Genomic DNA, 20,268 nt, shown 5'->3' with positions numbered 1-20,268 from the left:
AATCCCTAGTACCATTTCAGTAAAGGTCCTCTGCACTATTGGGTCATAGAGGTTTACAGCAAAGAAAAGGCTCTTTGGCCCAACTATCTCCAAGGCCTTGGCATCTTTTCATCCGGAAGCCAGGGCGAGGTCGCCAATTGGATACAGAATTGGCCTGGCGACCGAAGACAAAGGGAGGTTGTGGAGGGTTGTTCTTCAAACTGGAGGCCTGTGACCAACGGTGTGCCTCCGGGATCGGTGCTGGGTCCACTGTTATTTGTTATATATATTAATGATTTGGATGAGAATTTAGGAGGCATGGTTAGTAAGTTTGCAGATGACATCAAGATTGGTGGCAGAGTGGTAGTGAAGAAGGTTATCTAGGATTGCAACGGGATCTTGATCAATTAGGCCAGTGGGCCGACGAATGGCAGATGGAGTTTAATTTAGATAAATGTGAGGTGATGCATTTTGGTCGATCAAATCAGGGCAGGACCTATCCAGTAGGGAGTTGGGGAGAGTTACAGAACAAAGAGATCTAGGGGTACAGGTTCATAGCTCCTTGAAGGTGGAGTCGCAGGTGGACAGAATGGTGAAGAAGGCATTCAGCATGCTGGGTTTTATTGGTCAGAATATTGAATACAGGAGTTGGGACGTCTTGTTGAAGTTGTACAAGACATTGGTAAGACCACACATGGAATACTGTGTTCAGTTCTGGTCACCCTATTACAGGAAGGATATTATTAAACTAGAAAGAGTGCAGAAAGGATTTACGAGGATGCTACTGGGACTTGATGGACTGGGTTATAAGGAGAGGCTGGATAGGCTGGGACTTTTTTCCAAGAGCGTAGGAGGCTTAGGGGTGAACTCGAGGTTTATAAAATAATGAGGAGCATCAATAAGGTAGATAGTCGACATTTTTTCCCAAAGGTAGAGGAGTCTAGAACTAGAGGGCATAGGTTTAAGGTGAGAGGGGAGAGATACAAGAGAGACCAGAGGGGAAATTTCTTCACACAGAGGGTGGGGAGCATCTGGAACGGGCTGCCAGAGGCAGTGGTAGAGGCGGGTTCAAATTTTTCCTTTAGAAACAGATAGTTACATGGGCAGGGTGGGTACAGAGGGATACGGGCTAAATGCGGGCAAGTGGGACTAGCTTAGTGATAGAAACTGGGCGGCATGGACCAGCTGGGCCGAAGGGCCTGTTTCCATGCTGTAAACATCTAGGACGCTATGAACTGGACACAATACTCAGCTCAGGTCGAATCAGTATTCTTTTGAGGTTTACCAAAAGTTCCTAATTTCTGTACTCTGGGCCTCTATTTAAAGTCCAGGATAGTTGTGTATATTTATAAACAGCCCTTCTTAAGCCCTTCTCTCATCTCTGACTCACATTCATGATCACTCCTTCTTTCCTGTCATCTTTGAAGCACCCGCCCCCAAGTCCCAACGAGACTCTCTCTGACTACCTCCGTGCAGCTCTCATCATCCATATCCATCCGCACCTTCCAAATCCACTTACTTTATTGTCAGCTCAGGGAAAATAATCTGCCCCAAGTCACTCAAACTGCAATATCAACTCCCAGTTGCTTAGCTTTCCCATTTGCCCACAATACTCTGCAGCAGTAAATCTGCTGAACCATTCCCTTTTCCCAAGTGAGGCCGCTACTCTCTCCCACCCAGTCCCACCTCCTGATATGGCCCTAATCTTCACCTCCTCAAATTGCAGATGCACAGTGTGCAGTATTTGTGTCACACAACTGGTTTAGCCATCTATCCACACACTCCGCAGAGGCACATTGAGAACCTTTGGTCCCCGTTCCCTTCGACCAAAATCAATTACTCTTCCAGGATCATGCTAGAATGCAAAGATAACGCCTGGCTTCGCTTCTCCAGTGTCAATTGTCTCCTTAAACAGGAACATTTCTATAGTGCCCATAACTTCACAAAATGCCCCAAAGTGTTTCAAAGGAACTTTGTCGAACAACACATGAAAAGACGCCATATTTATTTGTATTTTTCTACACAATCTGGAGATCACTATCTGGGCCAGAATTTTTACTGCCCATCCCTAATTGCCCTCAAGGTACTGGTGGTGGTGGTGAGCTGCCTTCTTGAACCAATGCAGTCCCTGAGGTTCCAGGATGTTGCCCCAGCGACAGTGAAGGAACGGCGATATGTTTCCCAGTCAGGGTGGTGAGTGGCTTGGACAGGAACCTCCAGGTGGTGGGGTTCCCAAGTATCTGCTGCTCTTGTCCTTCTAGCTGGTAGAGGCCAGGGGTTTAGAAGGTGCTGTCGAACGATCCACCAGAGTTGCTGCAGTGCATCGTTGTGGTCGCCACTGTGCATTGGTGGTGGGGGGAGTGAATGTTTGTGAACTCCTGACTTGTGCTTTGTAGATGGTGGACAGGCTTTGCGGAGTCAGGAACTGAGTTACTCGCTGCAGAATGCGCAGCCTCTGACCTGCCCTGGGAGCCACAGTATTAATGTGGCTGGGTCCAGTTCAGTTTCTGGTCAATGGTAACCCCCAGGATGTTGATTGTGGGAATTCAGTGATGGTAATGCCATTGAATATTAAGGAGAGATGGTTAGATTCTATCTTTCTGAGCAGGAGTCAGCTGATTTACGGAAGTATTATGGGGGAGCAAAAGAGCTAGATTTGGATCTAGCGGGGAGGGGGGGTGGGGAGGGGGGGTACAATAGGGTTGCTGCTGCAATGGCCGAGGGGGAACTGAAAATGGAAGAGGTGGTCGGGGCGGGCGTGCCCCGTCTGGGGGACTGGAGGGTGCGGGAGACGCGGGCATGGGACTGGTCTAAAATAGGAGATGGCTAGTCGGCAAGGGAGAGGGGGGGGGGAAGCCCCCCAATCCAGCTGATCACGTGGAATGTGAGAGGCCTAAATGGGCCGGTTAGGAGGGCCCGAGTGTTCGCGCATTTAAAGGGACTGAAGGCAGACGTGGTCATGCTTCAGGAGACACATCTGAAGGTGGCAGATCAGGTTAGGTTAAGAAAGGGATGGGTAGGACAGGTGTTCCATTCAGGGCTGGATGCGAGGAATAGAGCTGGGGGAGGAGAGGGACCAACGGCCGCTGTGGCGGTTGGATGTGGGACTGTTGGCAGACGAGGAAGTGTGCGGGAGAGTGCGGGGGTGTATCGAAAGGTATCTGGAGGCCAACGACAACGGGGAGGTGCAAGTGGGAGTAGTATGGGAGGAGCTGAAGGCGGTGGTTAGGGGAGAGTTAATCTCCATCAGGGCTCATAGGGAGAAGAGAGAGGGCAGGGAAAGGGAGAGGTTAGTGGGGGAGATTTTAAGAGTGGACAGGAGATATGCAGAGGCCCCTGATGAGGGACTACTCAGGGAGAGACAAAGTCGCCAGACGGAGTTTGACCTGTTGACCACAGGGAAGGCAGAGGCACAGTGGAGGAAGGCACTGGGGGCGATGTATGAATATGGGGAGAAGGCGAGCCGGATGCTGGCACATCAGCTCCGTACGAGGATGGCAGAGAGGGAAATAGGTGGAGTCAAGGATGGAAGGGGAACTACGGTGCGGAGTGCGGTGAAAGTGAATGAGGCATTCAAGGCCTTCTACGAGGAGCTGTATAGGTCCCAGCCCCCAGGGGGGAAAAGAGGGGATGCGACGATTCTTGGACCAACTGAGGTTCCCGAGGGTGGAGGAGCAGGAGGTGGCTGGTTTGGGGGCGCCAATTGGGGTGGAGGAGCTGGTTAAAGGACTGGGGAGCATGCAGGCAGGGAAGGCCCCGGGACCGCGGTGATGGGTTCCTGGTGGAGTTCTATAGAAAGTATGTAGACCTGTTAGCCCCGTTGCTGGTAAGGACTTTCAATGAGGCAAGGGAGGGGGGGACCCTGCCCCCGACAATGTCGGAGGCGACGATCTCTTTGATCCTGAAGCTAAATACCAATGTGCGGAGGCTACTGAATGTGATTATGATGCCATCGGTGGAGGGAGAGGTGGAGATAGTGGCAGCTATGGACGCGGAGAAGGCCTTTGACCGAGTAGAGTGGGAGTATCTCTGGGAAGTGTTGAGGAGGTTTGGGTTCGGGGGAGGGTTTATTAGTTGGGTTAAGCTCCTGTATAAAGCCCCGGTGGCGAGTGTGGTCACGAACCGGCGGAGGTCGGAGTATTTCCGGCTGTATCGAGGGACGAGGCAGGGGTGCCCCCTATCCCCCCTGCTGTTTACATTTGAACCTTTGGCCATGGCGTTAAGGGAGTCGGGGAAATGAAGGGGAGTGGTCCGAGGGGGAGAGGAACATCGAGTGTCGTTGTACGCAGACGTCCTGTTGCTGTATGTGGCGGATCCAGTGGAGGGGATGGTTGAGGTCATGCAGATCCTAAGGGAGTTTGGAGACTTCTCGGGCTATAAGCTCAATGTGGGAAAGAGTGAGCTCTTTGTGATCCATCCGGGGGACCAGGGAAGAGGGATAGACGACCTACCGTTGAGGAGGGCGGAAAGGAGCTTTCGATACTTGGGGATCCAGGTAGCTAGGAGCTGGGGGGCACTGCACAAACTTAATTTGACGCGGCTGGTGGAACAGATGGAGGAAGACTTTAAAAGGTGGGACATGTTGCCACGCTCGCTAGTGGGCAGGGTACAGTCGATTAAAATAGTGGTCCTCCCGAGGTTTCTTTTTGTATTCCAGTGCCTCCCAATTGTGATTACCAAGACCTTTTTTAAGAGGGTAAGCAGGAGCATTATGGGATTTGTGTGGGCGAGCAAGACCCCGCGGGTAAGGAGGGGGTTCTAGGAGCGAGGCAGAGATAGAGGAGGGTTGGCGTTGCCGAATCTGAGTGGCTACTACTGGGCAGCCAACGTGGCGATGATCCGTAAGTGGGTGATGGAGGGAGAGGGGGCAACATGGAAGAGGTTGGAGATGGCGTCCTGCAAAGGAACGAGCCTGGGGGCGCTGGTGACGGCACCGCTGCCGCTCTCGCCGACAAGGTACACCATGAGTCCGGTGGTGGCGGCAACGCTGAAGATCTGGGGGCAGTGGAGACGACATAGGGGCGCGATGGGAGCCTGGGTGTGGTCCCCGATCAGAGCCAACCATCGGTTTGTCCGAGGAAGGATGGACGGGGGGTTTCAGAGCTGGTATCGGGCAGGGATTAGAAGAATGGGGGACCTGTTCATCGATGGGACGTTTGCGAGCTTAGGGGCGCTGGAGGAGAAATTTCCCCCGGGAAATGCCTTCAGGTACATGCAAGTGAGGGCGTTTGTGAGGCGGCAGGTGAGGGAATTCCCGCTGCTCCCGGCACAGGGGATTCAAGACAGTGTGATTTTGGGCGTATGGGTCGGAGAGGGCAAGGTGTCGGCGATATACCAGGTGATGAAAGAAGAGGGGGAGGCTTTGGTAGAGGAGTTGAAGGGTAAATGGGAAGAGGAGCTGGGGGAGGAGATTGAGGAGGGTCTATGGGCTGATACCCTAAGTAGGGTTAATTCCTCTTCCTCGTGTGCCAGGCTCAGCCTGATACAATTTAAGGTGGTTCACAGAGCGCATACGACAGGGGCGAGGCTGAGTAGGTTCTTTGGGGTGGAGGACAGATGTGGGAGGTGCTCAGGAAGCCCGGCGAACCATGTCCATATGTTTTGGTCATGCCTGGCACTGGATGGGTTCTGGAGGGGAGTTGCGAGAACAGTATCTAAGGTGGTGAAAGTCCGGGTCAAGCCAAGATGGGGCTAGCACTATTTGGTGTAGCGGACGAGCCGGGAGTGCAGGAGGCGAAAGAGGCCGGCATTCTGGCCTTTGTGTCCCTGGTAGCCCGGCGAAGGATCTTGCTAATGTGGAAGGAGGTGAAGCCCCCCAGCGTGGAGGCCCGGATAAATGATATGGCAGGGTTTCTCAGGTTGGAAAGGATAAAGTTTGCCCTGAGAGGGTCTGTGCAGGGGTTCTCCAGGCGGTGGCAACCGTTCCTAGAATATCTTGCGGAGCGTTAGATGGAGTTCGGTCGACAGCAGCAGCAACCCAGGGGGAGAGGGAGGGACGGACGACATCTTCACCTGAATGTTGTCCATGTCTTGCTGCAGATGGACAGGGACAGCTTCAGTATCTGTCCCAAATGCAGAAGGAGGTATTAGGCCAGATGAACAAACATTTGGTCAAACAAGTAGGTTTTAAGGAGTGTCTTAAAGGAGAAAGGTGAGGTAAAGAGGTGGCGAGCTGTATGGAGGGTATTCCAGAATCTGGGACGGACCTGGACAACATAAGGCACAGCCACCAAAGATGGAGCAATTAAATTTGGGGAGGGGGTTCCTGTGTCTGGTCCACCCCGTGCAGCCCTTGTCAACCTGAGGATCACCCTTGGCATCCCTGCTAAACACCATCCACCCGGAGGAAACCCACGCAGACACGGGGAGAACGTGCAGACTCCACACAGTGACCCAAGCCGGGAATCGAACCCCAGTTCCTGGTGCTGTGAAGCAACAGTGCTAACAACAGTTGCAAGAGGTTCACTGAATATTTTGTCAGAAGGATTGAGGCCTCCATTGAGCTGCCTCGGCCGCTTTCCTCCCTTCTACTTGGTGTCTGAGCTAAATCTCCGCCGAGGCATATACTGACCGTGGACTGATACCATGGCCATCTCGAGCTCGATTATATCTCTGCTTGTGCTTCAAAAGCTGACTTTGTCCATAGGACCCGTCTCGCTCTTTTAATACTATTCCCACTAACCTGCTGAGCAGCTTCCATGTTTGCTGATATTGGAAACGATTCTCTCTTCTCAGGTACTTCATTATAAACACATATTTCACCCTCCCTTCAGCAACAAATACAATCATCAAACTCTCAGCCCTTGAAAACTATCCCCAAACTCCCTTTCCGACATTCTGGAATGAAAAGTCCCTCGGAACTGGGAGCAGGAGCAGGCCATCCAGCCCATTGAACTTGCTCCATTCTTCACTAACATCAAAGATGATCTGATTGTGGCCGGAACCCCACTGTCCTGCCTGTCCCTGAAAACCCTCGACCAATTTGGAGATAAAAAAATCTGCCTAACTCAGTCATTATTTCTGTACAAAACTTTGGTAAGGCCACATTTGGAGTACTGTGTACAGTTCTGGTCGCCTCATTTTAGGAAGGATGTGGAAGCTTTGGAAAAGGTGAAAAGGAGATTTACCAGGATGTTGCCTGGAATGGAGAGTAGGTCTTACGAGGAAAGGTTGAGGGTGCTAGGCCTTTTCTCATTAGAACGGAGAAGGATGAGGGGCGACTTGATAGAGGTTTATAAGATGATCAGGGGAATAGATAGAGTAGACAGTCAGAGACTTTTTCCCCGGGTGGAACAAACCATTACAAGGGGACATAAATTTAAGGTGAATGGTGGAAGATATAGGGGGGATGTCAGAGGTAGGTTCTTTGCCCAGAGAGTAGTGGGGGCATGGAATGCACTGCCTGTGGAAGTAGTTGAGTCGGAAACATTCGGGACCTTCAAGCAGCTGTTGGATAGGTACATGGATTACGGTAAAATTATATAGTGTAGATTTATTTGTTCTTAAGGGCAGCACGGTAGCATTGTGGATAGCACAATTGCTTCACAGCTCCAGGGTCCCAGGTTCGATTCCGGCTTGGATCACTGTCTGTGCGGAGTCTGCACATGCTCCCCGTGTCTGCGTGGGTTTCCTCCAGGTGCTCCGTTTCCTCCCACAGTCCAAAGATGTGCAGGTTAGGTGGATTGGCCATGATAAATGTCCTTAGTGTCCAAGATTGCCCTTGGTGTTGGGTGGAGGTGTTGAGTTTGGGTAGGGTGCTCTTTCCAAGAGCCAGTGCAGACTCAAAGGGCCGAATGGCCTCCTTCTGCACTGTAAATTCAATGATAATCTATGATTAATCTAGGACAAAGGTTCGGCACAACATCGTGGGCCGAAGGGCCTGTTCTGTGCTGTATTTTCTATGTTCTATGTCACAAATATATTCAATGAGCCAGCCTCCACTGCTCTCTGAGGGAGAGAATTCCACAGACTCACAACTCTGAGAGAAGAAATGCTTCCTCATTTATCTTAAATGGGACGGCCCTTATTTTTAAACCGTGCTCCCGAGTTCAGAATTACCCCCGAGAGGAAACATCCGCAGTGTCTCCCCTGACAGAATCTGTACATTTCAAAAAGATCACCTCTCATTCTTCTAAACTCCAGTGAGTAGCGGCCTAACCTGCTCAAGCTCTCACCATGAGGAAAACCCTCCAGTAAGGAGGTAGTAACTAAAGCCTGTAAGGAACTAGATCATGAAGTCAGCGTGACTAAGGGGAAGAGTAGGCAGGGAGCAGATGATGAACGCAAAGGGACAGGTAGTCTGAAGTGCATCTGTTTTAATGCAAGAAGTGTAGCAGGTAAGGCAGATGAACTTAGGGCTTAGATTAGTACCTGGGAGTATGATGTTATTACTATTACTGAGACTTGGTTGAGAGAAGGGCATGATTGGCAACTAAATATCCCAGGATATCGATGCTTCAGGTGGGATAGAGAGGGAGGTAAAAGGGGTGGAGGAGTTGCATTACTGGCCAGAGAGGATATCACAGCTGTGCTGAAGGAGGGCACTATGGAGGACTCGAGCAGTCAGGCGATATGGGCAGAGCTCAGAAATAGGAAGGGTGCGGTAACAATGTTGGGGCTGTACTACAGACCTCCCAACAGCGAGCGTGAGATAGAGGTACAAATATGTAGACAGATTATGGAAAGATGTAGGAGCAACAGGGTGGTGGTGGTGATAGGAGATTTTAATTTTCCCAACATTGACTGGGATACACTTAGTGTCAGAGGTCTAGATGGAGCAGAATTTGTAAGGAGCATCCAGGTGGGTTTTCTAGAGCAGTATGTAAATCATCCAACTCGGGAAGTGGACATACTGGACCTGGTGTTGGGGAATGAGCCCGGCCAGGTGGTTGAAGTTTCAGTCGGGGATTACTTTGGGAATAGTGATCACAATTCCGTAAGTTTTAGAATACTCATGGACAAAGACGAGAGTGGTCCTAAAGAAAGAGTGCTAAATTGGGGGAAGGCTAACTATACCAAAATGGGCAGGAGCTAGGGAATGTGGATTGCGAGCAGCTGTTTGAAGGTAAATCCACATTTGATATGTGGGAGGCTTTGAAAGAGAGGTTGATTAGAGTGCAGGACAGACATGTCCCTGTGAAAATGAGGGATAGAAATGGCAAGATTAGGGAACCATGGATGACAGGTGAAATTGTGAGACTAGCTAACAGGAAAAGGAAGCATACATAAGGTCTAGGCGACTGAAGACAGACGAAGCTTTGGAAGAATATCGGGAATGTAGGACCAATCTGAAACGCGCAATAAAGAGGGCTAAAAGGGGTCATGAAATATCTTTGACTAACAGGGTTAAGGAAAATCTCAAACCCTTTTATTCAAATATAAGGAGCAAGAGGGTAACGAGAGAAAGGGTTGGCCCACTCAAGGACAAAGGAGCAAAGTTATGCGTGGAGTCAGAGAAAATGGGTGAGATTCTTAACGAGTACTTTACATCGGTATTCACCGAGAGGGACATGACGGATGTTGAGGTTAGGGATAGATGTTTGATTACTCTAGGTCAAGTCGGCAGAAGGAGGGAGGATGTATTGGGCATTCTCAAAATGGAGAACTGTGACCAGTGGTGTTCCACAGGGGTCCGTGCTGGGACCACTGTTGTTTGTGATATACATAAATGATCTGGAGGAAGGTATAGGTGGTCTGATTAGCAAGTTTGCAGATAACACAAATATTGGTGGAGCAGCAGATAGTGAAGGGGACTGTCAGAGAATACAGCAGAATATAGATAGATTGGAGAGCTGGGCAGAGATATTGGCAGATGGAGTTCAATCCGGGTAAATGCAAGGGGATGCATTTTGGAAGTTCCAATTCAAGAGCGAACTATACGGTAAATGAAAAAGACCTGGTGAAAATTGATGTACAGAGAGGTCTGGGTGTTCAGGTCCATTGTACCCTGAAGGTGGCTGCGCAGGTCGATAGAGTGGTCAAGAAGGCATACGGCATGCTTTCCTTCATCGGAAGGGGTATTGAGTACAAGAGTTGGCAGGTCATGTAGGGGCTGCACGGTAGCATTGTGGATAGCACAATTGCTTCACAGCTCCAGGGTCCCAGGTTCGATTCCGGCTTGGGTCACTGTCTGTGTGGAGTCTGTACATCCTCCCCGTGTGTGCGTGGGTTTCCTCCGGGTTCTCCGGTTTCCTCCCACAGTCCAAAGATGTGCAGGTTAGGTGGATTGGCCATGATAAATTGCCCTTAGTGTCCAAAATTGCCCTTAGTGTTGGGTGGGGTTACTGGGTTATGGGGATAGGGTGGAGGTGTTGACCTTGGGTAGGGTGCTCTTTCCAAGAGCCGGTGCAGACTCGATAGGCTGAATGGCCTCCTTCTGCACTGTAAATTCTATGAATTTTATGTTACAGTTGTATAAGCCTTTGGTTCGGCCACATTTGGAATACTGCGTACCCACTGGTCACCACATTACCAGAAGGATGTGGATGCTTTAGAGAGAGTGCAGAGGAGGTTCACCAGGATATTGCCTGGTATGGAGGGCGTTAGCTATGAAGAGAGGTTGAGTAGATTAGGATTATTTTCATTCGAAAGACGGAGGTTGAGGGGGGACCTCATTGAGGTCTACAAAATCATGAGAGGTATAGACAGGGTGGATAGCAAGAAGCTTTTTTCTCGAGTGGGGGACTCAATTACTAGGGGTCACGTGTTCAAGGTGAGAGGGGAAGAATTTAAGGTGGGTGCCTGGAACGCATTGCCGGCGTAGGTGGTAGAGGCGGGCACGATCGTGTCATTTAAGATGTATCTAGACAGATACATGAATGGGCAGGGAGCAGAGGGATACAGATCCTTAGAAAATAGACGACAGTTTTAGATAGAGGATCTGGATCGGTGCAAGCTTGGCGGGCCGAAGGGCCTGTTCCTGTGCTGTAATTTTTCTTTGTTCATTGTTCTTTATCCCAGGAACTACTCTTATAAATCCTCACTGATCTGAACATGCTATTCCCCTTTGTTCCAACAACTCCATGTTCAACCACAAGCTGAGTTATACAGTAAGTGATCAATAACCTAATTAAACAGTGATTCTGTACGGTTACACAGTGAGTGATCCTTTAAATAAACACTGACTCTACAGTTACACAGCAAGTAACCCTTACCCTGAGTAAACAGTGACTCTGTACAGTTACACAGTGAGTCATCCTTACTCTGAATAAACAGTAACTCTGAAAGTTTCACAGTGAGTGCTCCTTACTCTGAATAAAACTGTACAATTACAAAGCGAGTAACCCTTACTCTGAATAGACAGTTACTCTGAACGGCTGCACAGTGAGTGACCCACAGACCCTTACTCTGAATAAACAGTAACTTCATACAGTTTCACAGTGAGTGCTCCTTACTCTGAATAAAACTGTACAGTTACACAGTGAGTAACACTTACCCTGAATAGACAGTGACTCTGTACAGTTAGACAGTGAATGATTCTCACACTGAATAAACAGTGACTCTGTACAGTTACACAGTGAGTGATCCTCACCCTGCTGAATAGACAGTGACTCTGTACAGTTAGACAGTGAATGTCCGCACCTTGAATAAACAGTGACTCTGTACAGTTACACAGTGAGTGATCCTCACCCTGCTGAATAAACAGTGACTCTGTACAGTTACACAGTGAGTGACCCTCACCCTGAATAAACAGTGACTCTGTACAGTTACACAGTGAGTGATCCTCACCCTGAATAAATAGTGACTCTGTACAGTTACACAGTGAGTGATCCTCACCCTGAATAAACAGTGACCCAGTACAGTTACACAGTGAGTGATCCTCACCCTGCTGAATAAACAGTGACTCTGTACAGTTACACAGTGAGTGACCCTCACCCTGAATAAATAGTGACTGTGTACAGTACAGTGAGTGATCCTCACCCTGAATCAACAGTGACTGCGTACAGTTACAGTGAGTGATCCTCACCCTGCTGAATAAACAGTGACTCTGTACAGTTACACAGTGAATGATCCTCACCCTGCTGAATAAACAGTGACTCTGTACAGTTACACAGTGAGTGATCCCCCTCACCCTGAACAAACAGTGACTCTGTACAGTTACAGTGAGTGATCCTCACCCTGAATAAACAGTGACTCTGTACAGTTACACAGTGAGTGATCCTAACCCTGAATAAACAGTGACTCTGTACAGTTACACAGTGAGTGACCCTCACCCTGCTGAATAAACAGTGACTCTGTACAGTTACAGTGAGTGATCCTCACCCTGAATAAACAGTGACTCTGTACAGTTACACAGTGAGTGATCCTCACCCTAAATAAACAGTGACTCTGTACAGTTACACAGTGAGTGAACATCACCCTGAATAAACAGTGACTGTACTGTTACACAGTGAGTGACCCTCACCATGCTGAATAAACAGTGACTCTGTACAGTTACACGGTGAGTGACCCTCACCCTGCTGAATAAACAGTGACTCTGTACAGTTACACAGTGAGTGATCCTCACCCTGAATAAACAGTGACTCTGTACAGTTACACAGTGAGTGAACATCACCCTGAATAAACAGTGACTGTACTGTTACACAGTGAGTGACCCTCACCATGCTGAATAAACAGTGACTCTGTACAGTTACACAGTGAGTGATCCTAACCCTGAATAAACAGTGACTCTGTACAGTTACACGGTGAGTGACCCTCACCCTGCTGAATAAACAGTGACTCTGTACAGTTACACAGTGAGTGATCCTCACCCTGCTGAATAAACAGTGACTCTGTACAGTTACACAGTGACTGATGCTCACTCTGCTGAATAAACAGTGAGTCTGTACAGTTACACAGTGAGTAACACTTACCCTGAATAAAATGTAACTCTATAGTTACACAATGAGCGATACTTATCCTAATTAAACAGCGACTCTATACAGTTACATAGCGAGTAACTATTACTCTGAATAAACAATAACTCTGTACAGTGTCAAGTGAGTGTCCCTTTATGAAAGGTTTTTGTCTTATCACATGGCTTCAGTGATGTCACTGTGTGGGTGGAGGTGGGCTGTGGCTCTGAGGGTTTTTTTGGTTTTGCTTTCACATTTGGTTGCTGTGGACACAGATCGAGAACGGAAGTATTTTGGCCCGTCTCGCGATCTTCATTTTAAAAGCCGTTACAGACTGCTTGGTAACCTAAAAGAGATAATTGCTTTCTGGAAAGAATTCAAATCTGCTGTTTGAAAAGTGGAACAGAGTATCAATAACAACAGTCTTATACCAGTGAGAGTGCTGTGTGCAGGGCCACACCTTTGAAAAGCGGTTCCTGGTTTTACTTGGATGTTGTTATTGAATAAGAACAGTTAAGGGGGAATTCATTAAGGGTTATACACAGATTACTGTAGCTGTGTGGGGTCTTTATATTTGTAATTGATAAAAGTTCTTGCTGTGTTTATTCAAATGTTAACTAAATTCTTGGAATAAAGCTTGTTTTTTTTTATTAAAAGCACCTGAGAAGTCTGTTGCATAACCCCTGAAGGGAAGGCACTTGTGCTCATCCCAGCTAAATCCAACATCAAGGTTGTAGGTCAGGTGGACATCATTGTACACTTTGGAGTTTTTAAACCCTGGCCCATTGCAACAGAAACACAGTGAGTGATCCGTCACATAATTAACCAGTGACTCTGTACAGTTACACAGTGAGTGACCCTCACCCTGCTGAATAAACAGTGACTCTGTACAGTTACACAGTGAGTGATACTCACTCTGCTGAATAAACAGTGACTCTGTACAGTTACAGTGAGTGACCCTCACCCTGAATAAACAGTGACTCTGTACAGTTACACAGTAAGTGATCCTCACCCTGCTGAATAAACAGTAACTCTGTACAGTTACACAGTGAGTGATACTTACCCTGCTGAATAAACAGTGACTCTGTACAGTTACACAGTGAGTGATCCTCACCCTGCTGAATAAACAGTGACTCTGTACAGTTACACAGTGAGTGATCCTCACCCTGAATAAACAGTGACTCTGTACAGTTACACAGAGAGTGATCTTCACCCTGCTGAATAAACAGTGACTCTGTACAGTTACACAGTGAGTGATCCGTCACATAATTAAACAGTAACTCTGTACTGCTACACAGTGAGTGATCCTCACCCTGCTGAATAAACAGTGACTCTGTACAGTTACACAGTGAGCGATCCTCACACTGAATAAACAGTGACTCTGTACAATTACACAATGAGTGATCCTCACCCTGAATAAACAGTAACTCTGTACAGTTACACGGTGATCCTCACTCTGAATAAACAGTGACTCTGTACAGTTACACAGTGAGTGATACTCACTCTGCTAAATAAACAGTGACTCTGTACAGTTACACAGTGAGTGATACTCACCCTGAATAATCAGTGACTCTGTACAGTTACACAGCGAGTGATCCTCACCCTGAATAAACAGTGACTCTGTACAGTTACACAGTGAGTGATCCTCACCCTGAATAAACAGTGACTCTGTACAGTTACACAGTGAGTGATCCTCACCTGAATAAACAGTGACTCTGTACAGTTACACAGTGAATGATCCTCACCCTGAATAAACAGTGACTCTGTACAGTTACACAGTGAGTGATCCTCACTCTGAATAAACAGTGACTCTGTACAGTTACACAGTGAGTGATCCTCACCCTGAATAAACAGTGACTCTGTACAGTTACACAGTGAGTGATCCTCACTCTGCTGAATAAACAGTGACTCTGTACAGTTACACAGTGAGTGACCCTCACCCTGCTGAATAAACAGTGACTCTGTACAGTTACACAGTGAGTGATCCTCACCCTGAATAAACAGTGACTCTGTACAGTTACACAGTGAGTGATCCTCACTCTGAATAAACAGTGACTCTGTACAGTTACACAGTGAGTGATACTCACTCTGCTGAATAAACAGTGACTCTGTACAGTTACACAGTGAGTGACACTCACCCTGAATAAACAGTGACACTGTACAGTTACACAGTGAGTGATCCTCACACTGAATAAAGAGTGACTCTGTACAGTTACACAGTGAGTGTTCCTCACCCTGCTGAATAAACAGTGACTCTGTACAGTAACACAGTGAGTGATCCTCACCCTGAATAAAGAGTGACTCTGTACAGTTACACAGTGAGTGATACTCACTCTGCTGAATAAACAGTGACTCTGTACAGTTACACAGTGAGTGACCCTCACCCTGCTGAATAAACAGTGACTCTGTACAGTTACACAGTGAGTGATCCTCACCCTGAATAAACAGTGACTCTGTACAGTTACACAGTGAGTGATCCTCACTCTGAATAAACAGTGACTCTGTACAGTTACACAGTGAGTGATACTCTGCTGAATAAACAGTGACTCTGTACAGTTACACAGTGAGTGATCCTCACCCTGAATAAACAGTGACTCTGTACAGTTACACAGTGAGTGGCCCTCACCCTGCTGAATAAACAGTGACTCTGTACAGTTACACAGTGAATGATCCTCACCCTGAATAAACAGTGACTCTGTACAGTTACACAGTGAGTGATACTCACTCTGCTGAATAAACAGTGACTCTGTACAGTTACACAGTGAGTGATCCGTCACATAATTAAACAGTAACTTGTACAGCAACACAGTGAGTGATTGTCACCCTGCTGAATAAACAGTGACTCTGTACAGTTACACAGTGAGTGATCCTCACCCTGAATAAACAGTGACTCTGTACAGTTACACAGTGAGTGATCCGTCACATAATTAAACAGTAACTTGTACAGGTACACAGTGAGTGATCCTCACCCAGCTGAATAAACAGTGACTCTGTACAGTTACACAGTGAGTGATCCTCACCCTGAATAAACAGTGACTCTGTACAGTTACACAGTGATCCTCACTCTGAATAAACAGTGACTCTGTACAGTTACACAGTGAGTGATACTCACTCTGCTGAATAAACAGTGACTCTGTACAGTTACACAGTGAGTGACACTCACCCTGAATAAACAGTGACTCTGTACAGTTACACAGTGAGTGATCCTCACCCTGCTGAATAAACAGTGACTCTGTACAGTTACACAGTGATCCTCACTCTGAATAAACAGTGACTCTGTAGTTACACAGTGAGTGATACTCACTCTGCTGAATAAACAGTGACTCTGTACAGTTACACAGTGAGTGATCCTCACCCTGCTGAATAAACAGTGAGTCTGTACAGTGACACAGTGAGTGATCCTCACCCTGAATAAACAGTGACTCTGTACAGTTACACAGTGAGTGACCCTCACCCTGAATAAGCAGTTACTCTGTACAGGTACACAGTGAGTGATCCTCACCCTGAATAAATAGTGACTCTGTACAGTTACACAGTGAGTGACCCTCTCCCTGAATAAACAGTGACTCTGTACAGTTACACGGTGAATGATCCTCACCCTGCTGAATAAACAGTGACTCTGTACAGTTACACAGTGAGTGATCCTCACCCTGCTGAATAAAGAGTGACTCTGTACAGTTACACAGTGAGTGATCCTCACCCTGCTGAATAAACAGTGACTCTGTACAGTTACACAGTGAGTGATCCTCACCCTGCTGAATAAACAGTGACTCTGTACAGTTACACAGTGAGTGATCCTCACCCTGAATAAACAGTGACTCTGTACAGTTACACAGTGATCCTCACTCTGAATAAACAGTGACTCTGTACAGTTACACAGTGAGTGATACTCACTCTGCTGAATAAACAGTGACTCTGTACAGTTACACAGTGAGTGACACTCACCCTGAATAAACAGTGACTCTGTACAGTTACAGTGAGTGATCCTCACCCTGCTGAATAAACAGTGACTCTGTACAGTTACACAGTGATCCTCACTCTGAATAAACAGTGACTCTGTAGTTACACAGTGAGTGATACTCACTCTGCTGAATAAACAGTGACTCTGTACAGTTACACAGTGAGTGATCCTCACCCTGCTGAATAAACAGTGAGTCTGTACAGTTACACAGTGAGTGATCCTCACCCTGAATAAACAGTGACTCTGTACAGTTACACAGTGAGTGACCCTCACCCTGAATAAGCAGTTACTCTGTACAGTTACACAGTGAGTGATCCTCACCCTGAATAAATAGTGACTCTGTACAGTTACACAGTGAGTGACCCTCTCCCTGAATAAACAGTGACTCTGTACAGTTACACGGTGAATGATCCTCACCCTGCTGAATAAACAGTGACTCTGTACAGTTACACAGTGAGTGATCCTCACCCTGCTGAATAAAGAGTGACTCTGTACAGTTACACAGTGAGTGATCCTCACCCTGAATAAACAGTGACTCTGTACAGTTACACAGTGAGTGATACTCACTCTGCTGAATAAACAGTGACTCTGTACAGTTACACAGTGAGTGACCCTCACCCTGCTGAATAAACAGTGACTCTGTACAGTTACACAGTGAGTGATCCTCACCCTGAATAAACAGTGACTCTGTACAGTTACACAGTGAGTGATCCTCACTCTGAATAAACAGTGACTCTGTACAGTTACACAGTGAGTGATACTCACTCTGCTGAATAAACAGTGACTCTGTACAGTTACACAGTGAGTGACACTCACCCTGAATAAACAGTGACACTGTACAGTTACACAGTGAGTGATCCTCACACTGAATAAAGAGTGACTCTGTACAGTTACACAGTGAGTGTTCCTCACCCTGCTGAATAAACAGTGACTCTGTACAGTAACACAGTGAGTGATCCTCACCCTGAATAAAGAGTGACTCTGTACAGTTACACAGTGAGTGATACTCACTCTGCTGAATAAACAGTGACTCTGTACAGTTACACAGTGAGTGACCCTCACCCTGCTGAATAAACAGTGACTCTGTACAGTTACACAGTGAGTGATCCTCACCCTGAATAAACAGTGACTCTGTACAGTTACACAGTGAGTGATCCTCACTCTGAATAAACAGTGACTCTGTACAGTTACACAGTGAGTGATACTCTGCTGAATAAACAGTGACTCTGTACAGTTACACAGTGAGTGATCCTCACCCTGAATAAACAGTGACTCTGTACAGTTACACAGTGAGTGACCCTCACCCTGCTGAATAAACAGTGACTCTGTACAGTTACACAGTGAATGATCCTCACCCTGAATAAACAGTGACTCTGTACAGTTACACAGTGAGTGATACTCACTCTGCTGAATAAACAGTGACTCTGTACAGTTACACAGTGAGGGATCCGTCACATAATTAAACAGTAACTTGTACAGCAACACAGTGAGTGATTGTCACCCTGCTGAATAAACAGTGACTCTGTACAGTTACACAGTGAGTGATCCTCACCCTGAATAAACAGTGACTCTGTACAGTTACACAGTGAGTGATCCGTCACATAATTAAACAGTAACTTGTACAGGTACACAGTGAGTGATCCTCACCCAGCTGAATAAACAGTGACTCTGTACAGTTACACAGTGAGTGATCCTCACCCTGAATAAACAGTGACTCTGTACAGTTACACAGTGATCCTCACTCTGAATAAACAGTGACTCTGTACAGTTACACAGTGAGTGATACTCACTCTGCTGAATAAACAGTGACTCTGTACAGTTACACAGTGAGTGACACTCACCCTGAATAAACAGTGACTCTGTACAGTTACACAGTGAGTGATCCTCACCCTGCTGAATAAACAGTGACTCTGTACAGTTACACAGTGATCCTCACTCTGAATAAACAGTGACTCTGTAGTTACACAGTGAGTGATACTCACTCTGCTGAATAAACAGTGACTCTGTACAGTTACACAGTGAGTGATCCTCACCCTGCTGAATAAACAGTGAGTCTGTACAGTTACACAGTGAGTGATCCTCACCCTGAATAAACAGTGACTCTGTACAGTTACACAGTGAGTGACCCTCACCCTGAATAAGCAGTTACTCTGTACAGTTACACAGTGAGTGATCCTCACCCTGAATAAATAGTGACTCTGTACAGTTACACAGTGAGTGACCCTCTCCCTGAATAAACAGTGACTCTGTACAGTTACACGGTGAATGATCCTCACCCTGCTGAATAAACAGTGACTCTGTACAGTTACACAGTGAGTGATCCTCACCCTGCTGAATAAACAGTGACTCTGTACAGTTACACAGTGAGTGATACTCACTCTGCTGAATAAACAGTGACTCTGTACAGTTACACAGTGAGTGACACTCACCCTGAATAAACAGTGACTCTGTACAGTTACACAGTGAGTGATCCTCACCCTGCTGAATAAACAGTGACTCTGTACAGTTACACAGTGATCCTCACTCTGAATAAACAGTGACTCTGTAGTTACACAGTGAGTGATACTCACTCTGCTGAATAAACAGTGACTCTGTACAGTTACACAGTGAGTGATCCTCACCCTGCTGAATAAACAGTGAGTCTGTACAGTTACACAGTGAGTGATCCTCACCCTGAATAAACAGTGACTCTGTACAGTTACACAGTGAGTGACCCTCACCCTGAATAAGCAGTTACTCTATACAGTTACACAGTGAGTGGTCCTCACCCGGAATAAACAGTGACTCTGTACAGTTACACAGTGAGTGATCCTCACCCTGAATAAACAGTGACTCTGTACAGTTACACAGTGAGTGATCCTCACCCTGCTGAATAAACAGTGACTCTGTACAGTTACAGTGAGTGACCCTCACCCTGCTTAATAAACAGTGACTCTGTACAGTTACACAGTGAGTTATCCTCACTCTGAATAAACTGTTACTCTGTACAGTTACACAGTGAGTGATCCTCACCCTGAATAAACAGTGACTCTGTACAGTTACACAGTGAGTGATCCTCACTCTGAATAAACAGTGACTCTGTACAGTTACACAGTGAGTGATACTCACTCTGCTGAATAAACAGTGACTCTGTACAGTTACACAGTGAGTGATCCTCACACTGAATAAAGAGTGACTGTACAGTTACACAGTGAGTGTTCCTCACCCTGCTGAATAAACAGTGACTCTGTACAGTAACACAGTGAGTGATCCTCACCCTGAATAAACGGTGACTCTGTACAGTTACACAGTGAGTGATACTCACTCTGCTGAATAAACAGTGACTCTGTACAGTTACACAGTGAGTGACCCTCACCCTGCTGAATAAACAGTGACTCTGTACAGTTACACAGTGAGTGATCCTCACCCTGAATAAACAGTGACTCTGTACAGTTACACAGTGAGTGATCCTCACTCTGAATAAACAGTGACTCTGTACAGTTACACAGTGAGTGA

The 20,268-nt window shown here is 46.9% G+C and overlaps 1 protein-coding gene across 2 annotated transcripts in view; it reads right to left on the bottom strand.

Annotated features, from left to right (window-relative positions):
* agap3 (ArfGAP with GTPase domain, ankyrin repeat and PH domain 3) overlaps positions 1-20,268 on the bottom strand; it is a 1,400,505-nt gene that overhangs the window by 664,200 nt on the left and 716,037 nt on the right. The gene's annotated exons all lie outside the window — the stretch shown is intronic.

The sequence above is a fragment of the Scyliorhinus torazame genome, chromosome 11, assembly GCF_047496885.1.
Source record: "Scyliorhinus torazame isolate Kashiwa2021f chromosome 11, sScyTor2.1, whole genome shotgun sequence".
Classification (NCBI taxonomy): domain Eukaryota; kingdom Metazoa; phylum Chordata; class Chondrichthyes; order Carcharhiniformes; family Scyliorhinidae; genus Scyliorhinus; species Scyliorhinus torazame.
The sequence above is the reverse complement of the archived record's forward strand: the minus strand, read 5'-3'. Positions and strand labels throughout refer to the sequence as shown.